General features: G+C 48.6%; 1 pseudogene; it reads right to left on the reverse strand.

Annotated features, from left to right (window-relative positions):
• Positions 1-5930: 5930 nt before the first annotated feature.
• LOC126093011 (5S ribosomal RNA) lies at positions 5931-6048 on the reverse strand (annotated as a pseudogene).
• Positions 6049-7635: the final 1587 nt, after the last annotated feature.

Below are 7635 nucleotides of genomic sequence, written 5' to 3' on the forward strand. Positions count from 1 at the left end.
CGCGAAGATCCTATAGTAGTTTCTTTTCTCTTACATTTCAAGAATTTTCAGGCAACCTACAGAGTCGGCAGCTGCTTCTCCACAACGAGAGTAACTTTTCTACTTGTACGAAATTACGTACACTTTGGGGGTCGTCGACGCCGCTGGGGACATAAAAACAGAGACACTACACACACTAGTTCAAGAACAACGAGTTTAATATTAACAGCTCAAAATATTAATTTCTTCTTTTGAGCAGTAATATTATATAGCATATTAGCGACTCAGTCCTCCTGCAGTCCTCGTGTGCTTATTGATGTTCTTTTTACTGTAAAAGATGGTCGTTATTATCTTCAGCTGACTGAAATTTGCACAATTGTGAGCTCTCTCCCGTTGTTCTCATAACGCTTCTCAGATGTTTCAACTACGTTTGGTGTTGGTATTACCAACTCTGGCATTTAAATCTCCACTTATAACAAGGTTGTCATTCTTATTCAGCTTATCCAGCTGCTCCTGAATTGCATCATAGGACACTTCTGTTGGTTTGTTTCTTCCTTCCTTCTCCTTCCTCCCCTTCTCCCTTCCTTTAGTGCGTTTACTGCAATGACTGCCAAATGACTTAATTCCAGTTTAGATTTTGCTTGTATTATCCTTTCATTAACATCGTTATAGGACAATAATTTTTCCGTACATTTGCATCTATCAGTACAGCCACACCTGTCTGCGGGCTAGTCTCCATGTCGACTTGGTTGTATACGGTAGTTTCCTGCATCTTTTAGACCCTTTAAGCTACTTTTTAGTTTCTGTTATGGCAGAAATTTTTATTCTTCTTTGTTTTATAGTATTTTTACCAACTCGTTCTCTTTTTGATTGTTAACACGCACAGTCCATGTGCAGGGATTCAATTTGTGTTTAATCATTTTTCCTTATACGATGACCAGTCTGGGGTTTAGTTCTGAGGCTTTTTTTATTGAGGCTTATGAATACTTTCTAGTTTCCTCTAGAATAAGTTACCAACCCAGTTTGCTAGAATAGTTCACTCAGTTACACGCTCCTTCCAGTGGTCCAGCAGAACATTTCGTGTAGACTCTCAAGATACACATGGCGTCGACAGAACAGAAGCAGAATGTGGGGGTGGGGGGGGGCAGCAGTACGTCACTTTTTATGTGACGGCAAGTGGATCCTTCTCTCCTACAACTCACATCAGCATGAGCCCAGAATACATTCAGACAACAACTCGCAGTCTTCGTTAGTCGGTATGGGCTTCAGTGTCGTTTGCTCCTGGGCACTAGCAGTAAGCTCTAGGGTAGAAACCCAGTTGGAGTCGTTCTCCAACACATTAGCCAGATGTGCCGCCGAAGGATTTCCTTCATGGCGACTCAGTGCCGTTGTGAGCACACGCACACAACCACCAGCACCAGCACAACCAGAGCCAGGAGCCAGCCCAACAGCTGGAGCACAACAGAAGTTTTTCAAGTGCCCATACTTAGGAATGTGAGAAGCAACCTCCCCTAGAATCTAAAGCTGTGCTGTCTGAAACCAGCAGTACCTAATAACTACCAGGAGCCGCAGTAACAGCAATACCTGTGGACCAGACAACACACACGCCACATACGAGGAGGGTTCCAGCCATACCTGGCGTCTTTGGGAAAGAGGAATACTCCACAATCGACGGATGGAGTCGCATCAGTGGCACAGACTATGGGCATAAGCAGATTTAGCGGTTCGTTCATAAGCGACGGTAACTACGATACGAGGCCTCCAGCCATGCAGTTTGGCGCATTATTTGGCCACAGAGGAAGAGGAATTTAGTTGTCGGACAGCCATCTCAAGCAGTTATTCTCTGGCTTACGTTACGAACCCATGTTCTCACTGCCACCGCCAACATCGCTCTGCTCCCCTGGATTCGGCTGAACTCGGCGATTTCCCATGCAATTCTGTGGGAAGGCACTTTGCAAAGGTGCTCGACTTCAGGTGATAGGCTTTAAAACAAATTCTCAAGATTATTGTGTTACAGTGTCTTCTTCTTCTTTACGTATCTCTCTTATGACCGGCTTCAGTTGGGCGTTCTCTATCGTTCCCTGTTCAGAGCATCGTCCGTCATCTGTTTTTACGTTCGCCCATTTCTAATGTCGTCTTTGATTCCAATTCCTTTCATGGCTCTTCACCTCAGTCCTTCCAGTTGCTCACTCCTTATTGCAGGCAATTTCCAAAGTAGTATATGTCCCAGCCAAGATTCTTTCCTCTTTATGATCTCTTTGAACGATCTTCCTCCTTCCCCTATTTTCTTCGTTACTTTTTCTGCCTGTCAGTCCACCTTAAGCTTTCTTCTCCATAGCCACATTTCAAAACTTTCTCGCTATCTTCCCTCTTTCTTTTTAACTGACCATGATACACTGTTGTATAACGCTACACCACAGACATAACGTGTAGCAAACCTTTTCCTCATTTCCACTGGGATTGTTCTAGCTGTTAGTAACTGCTTCATCTTTTCAAACGCTCTCTTACTCATAGATATCTTCCTTCTGGTTTATTTCGTATTAAAAAACGCTAAAATCAGTGTCACTGATTATATTCTGTGATAGATATTGAACTTCTGGGACTACAAGTTGAATCTTTTCTACTTCGATTATTTTCTCGGGGACTTCCAGTTATCCCGAAACAAAGATCTTTCCATTTAAGTTGTATTACTATTCGGTGGCCAGTAAATACTGTAAATGCTAAACCGGTTATGAATATATTAAGGCCGATCAAAACGTTTCCGTTCTAAGGCCGTGCAGGCCAGAATCGGTATGCCAGTCAGGCTAAACAGCCATGAGGATTGAGGAAATAATCCCACCGACACACCAAGTTGAAGGTACACTTTTCCTAAAACACCGTGTCCTGCTGCATGAAGAAGTCCGTAACCGCATACCTATGTATCATCGTGAGATTACAATCGTCGACTATTCAAAAACTTTATATATTAGAGACTGAAAGGATGATAACCGGAAGGTGGGAGATCAGAACTATAGGGCGAATGCTGGAGTGTCTCCCTACTTCAGTTTGCGTAACTTATCAGTTAACACGTTTACGGTATGGAGACAGGCGTTATCTTCAAGCAGCGACACCCGGAACTTGGCACACCACAGCACAACAGTGATATTCGTCCTATTTTAACGCAATTGGTAACGCATTTGTTAATAGCATCGCAATAGTTCGCTTTGTCGCATTTACGGCACGCAAGTCGGAAAGACAAGAATGTTACACTGATACCTTTCGTACATTTCGGTGCTTATATACCCGCTTCGGAGTCATGCTACGTTGATATACGCTACAGCAACGCCCCCAAACGGAAATTGTTTGATCGTCCCTTACACACTGAACCGCCAAACAACTGGTACAGGCATGCGTATTCCAATACAGAGATAAGTAAACAGGCGGAATACGGTGCTGAGGTCGGCAACGACTGTATAAGACAACAACTGTCTGGTGCAGTTGTTGGATCGGTTATGAGTCTGAATGCAGTGTTAAAGTCGGCGCACGAGCGATGGGACACAGCATCTCCGAGGTAGCGATGAAGTGGCGATTTTCCGGTACGACCATTTCACGAGTGTATCGTCAAATAAAAGATCCGGTAAAACATCAACTCTCCGACATCATTTCTGTTGGAAAAAAACCTGCAAGAATGGAACCAACGACGACTGGAGAGAATCGTTCAACGTGACAGAAATGCAACCCTTCCGCAGATTGCTGCAAATTTCAGTGCTGGACCATCAAGAAGGGTCAGCGTCCGAATAATTCAACGTCACATAATCGATATGGGCTTTCGGAGCCGTAGGCCCACTCATGTACCCTTGATGACTTCACGACACAAAACTTTACGCCTCGCCTGGGCCCGTTCACAGCGACATTGGACTGTTGATGACTAGAAACATGTTGCCTGGTCGAACGAGTCTCGTTTCATATTGTATCGAGCGGATGGACGAGTACGGGTATGGAGACAAACTCACGAATCCATGGATCTTGCATGTCAGCAGGGGACTGTACAAGCTGGTGGAGGTTCTCTGTGATGGTGTGGAGCGTGTGGAGTTGCAGTGATATTGGGACCCCTGATACAGACGAATCAGGAGTCCCGTATCACTGCAACAGCACACGCCCCACACCGATACAGAGAGCCTCTCTGGCAGGTGACACGTGCGTAAGAATCGTGTCTGATCACCTGCATCCATTCACGTCCATTGTGCATTCCGACGGACTTGGGCAATTCCAACAGGACAACGCGACACACCACACGTCCAGAATTGCTGCAGAGTGGCTCCAGCAGCATTCTTCTGAGTTTAAACACTTCCGCTGGCCACCGAACTCCACAGACATGAACTTTATTGAGCATATCTGGCATGCCTTGAAGCGTGCTGTTCGGAGGAGATTTCCACCCCCAGCTGACTCTTACGAATTTATGGACAGCCCCGCAGGATTCATGGTGTCAGTTCCGTCCAGCACTACTTCAGACATTAGTCGAGTCCATGCCACGTCGTGCTGAGGCAATTCTGCGTGCTCCAGGGGCTTATTAGGCAGGTGTACCAGTTTCTTTGGTCCCTCAGTGTGTATTGGTTATAGGTTACAGCACTAATTAAGCTAATCCATTGTCCATGTTTTTGAACGCAGTTACTAATATTAAGTCAATTGCAGCTATAATAATAAGTTAGCTACTTTGGGTAACTGGTTCTTGGACGTTCTGTAAAAGAACTGGTTTGACATTTCGTTCTAATCGTTGGGAGGGTAATCTCATGCAACATCCTTGTGGCTTACTAGAAAAGTAAGATAAATGGAGCTCCGATGGGAGAGTCCACACCGTATTTGATAAACGTGAAAATGTTAACCGCACTGCTTTGCATAGGCGTTAGTAACGCTGCACGCCTCACCGTTGGAGAGCGGGGAGAATGGCTAAAATGAAGGCGAGTTCCTCTTTACTATGCGCGTGGTTGCACGGATCCGGGCTGACCTCCGCCGCCTCGAACGACAGTGGCGCGACTGTTACAAATTCGTGTGGCGCCGCGGACGCTGTCAGCGCGGAGACCGATCGGACGCCAGATAGTCTCGTCCGGGGCGTGGCGTGGCTTGGCGCGGCGTCGCGACGCCGACGTGGGAAGTTGGAAGCGGCGCCCGGAGCTGCCGGCGGCGTCGTGGGGGGCACGCGATCCCAATCTGCTGCAGCCGTAATAACGAGTTACCAGCCCGTTGCCGCTCCACGGCTGAGCGCGGTGTCAAGGCGGCAACCTGTCCAGCCTCAGGTCGTGATTGTATCTCCGCGGCCCGCTACTTTCTGCTGTCTTCTCGCTCGTCTAACAGTTTCTCCAGCGCTTGCAGGGGATAAGCAGCGGATCATTCAAAGACACTTAAGTTAACAACAACTTCCAAAGATGGGTTCAAATGGTTCTGAGCACTATGGGACTTAACATCTGAGGTCATCAGTCCCCTAGAACTTAGAACTACTTAAACCTAACTAACCTAAGGGCATCTCACATATCCAAGCCCGAGGCAGGATTCGAACCTGCGACCGTAGCAGCAGCTCGGTCCCCGACTGAAGCGCCTAGAACCGCTCGGCCACAACGGCCGGCCCAAAGATGGGATTCCAGTCGACGTTATCCTGCTGTAATCCCGAAGCTTCATGGAATAAACTTCCAGTGATGTTTGATCACCAAACTCTAAAATATGAACTTCTTCAAAGGAATAGACATATTGCACTGTCCACCATAAACATTTTTTTTCACTCCGTCTTCAGGCCACAAGTGGCCCATCGGGACCATCCGACCGCCGTGTCATCCTCAGATGAGGATGCGGATAGGAGGGGCATGTGGTCAGCACACCGCACTCCCGGTCGTTATGATGGTTTTCTTTGACGGGAGCCGCTACTAATCGGTCGAGTAGCCCCTCAGTTGGCATCACGAGGCTGAGTGCACCCCGAAAAATGGCAACAGCGCGTGGCAGCCCGGATGGTGACCCATCCAAGTGCCGGCCACGCCCGACAGCGCTTAACTTCGGTGATCTGACGGGAACCGGTGTAACCACTGCGGCAAGACCGTTGCCATACTATAAACATGACATGTGGACTATTCGGGTCTACTGGCATGACCACAGATGGTGGACGAGCCGGGCGCGGACGTCCGTGGGAGCACCAGGGAGGGGTCCGCATCTTCAGAGTGTCGTCTACTTAGGAAAGGTAGTTTTTACCAAGGAGGCATTTACTACTAACAGCAGATTACAAGAAGGAAAGAAGGTGCTTCACGTTTATTTATATGTCATCATGCAGGCGGTCTCTGTCGTGAGACGGAGCACCAAGGCTCCAGATGAGAGGGTTCGCAGAGTCCGCAGAGGAATGATACAGATGTCTGGCTTGGCGTTGAAAACGAGCTATGACGTATTCCTCTTGGGCTGCCTCGTGGAGATAGTGAGACGAAAACGTGGCAGGAATGTGAAAAATACGCGGAGGGCCTTGTTCTGGAGCTGCTGAAGGCGATGAATGTGCTTGTTGGCTGCGTTTCCCCAGACGGCGCTTGCATAATCCATCACTGGGCGGATAAAGAGGCGGTAGACCAGAAGCCCGTTCCTAACGGAGAGTGCAGAGCGTTCGTTGAGGAGGGGGTATAAGGCCCCCAGACGTTGATGCACTTTAAGGCGAACTGCAGCGGCGTGCTGTTGCCACGTCAGATGACGGTCCATGACGACTCCCAGGTAAGTGGCGGCGTCGCTCCACGCGATGTCCACGCCAAACAGGCGGATCGGCGGGACTTGCGGCGAGTGTCTCCTAGTGAAGATGACGGCCTGGCTCTTGAGGGCATTAAAGGAGACACGCCATCTCGTCGCCCACGTCTCGAGGTCGGAGCAAGCATCCTGCAACCGACGGTGGAGAGCTGCTGGCCAACGGTTACGGGTGTAGAGAAGGGTGTCGTCTGCGTAGAGGGACCAGGGAGGGGTAAAAACCTCAGGAGCAGCACCTGGCGGGCGCGGACCGCGAATGGAACGCCCGACAGGACAGGCCTCAGAGAGCTGCCACAGATGGCGCCCAAGTCGGGCGCGGACGTCTGAGGGAGCACCGGGGAAGAGACAACACGTTACAGGCAGCGCCAGGCGGGCGCGGACGGTAGGGAGAGCACCCAGCACTCTCTGGGCAAAACTACTGGACAAGATACTTCAATACGGCAGTCTCAGGTCGCACCTGAAGAAGGCAACGAGTTACGTGGCCGAAATATTGTGCCAGAGCGACACAAATATCTTGCAGTAGACCCGATTAGTCCACATGTCAAGATCTCGCCGGGAAAGCCTGAAGAATTACACTATAAACATGTTGTTGTTGTTGTGGTCTTCAGTCCAGAGACTGGTTTAATGCAGCTCTCCATGGTACTCTACCCTGTGCAAGCTTCTTCATCTCCCAGTACCTACTGCAACCTACATCCTTCTGAATCTGTTTAGTGTATTCATCTCTTGGTCTCACTCTGCGACTTTTACCCTTCACGCTGCCCTCCAATACTAAATTGGTGATCCCTTGATACCTCAGAACATGTCCTACCAACCGATCCCTTCTTCTAGTCAAGTTGTGCCACTAACTCCTCTTCTCCCCAACTCTATTCAATACCACCTCATTAATTATGTGATCTACCCATCTAATCTTCAGCA

This window comes from Schistocerca cancellata, chromosome 7, assembly GCF_023864275.1.
Source record: "Schistocerca cancellata isolate TAMUIC-IGC-003103 chromosome 7, iqSchCanc2.1, whole genome shotgun sequence".
Classification (NCBI taxonomy): Eukaryota; Metazoa; Arthropoda; class Insecta; order Orthoptera; family Acrididae; genus Schistocerca; species Schistocerca cancellata.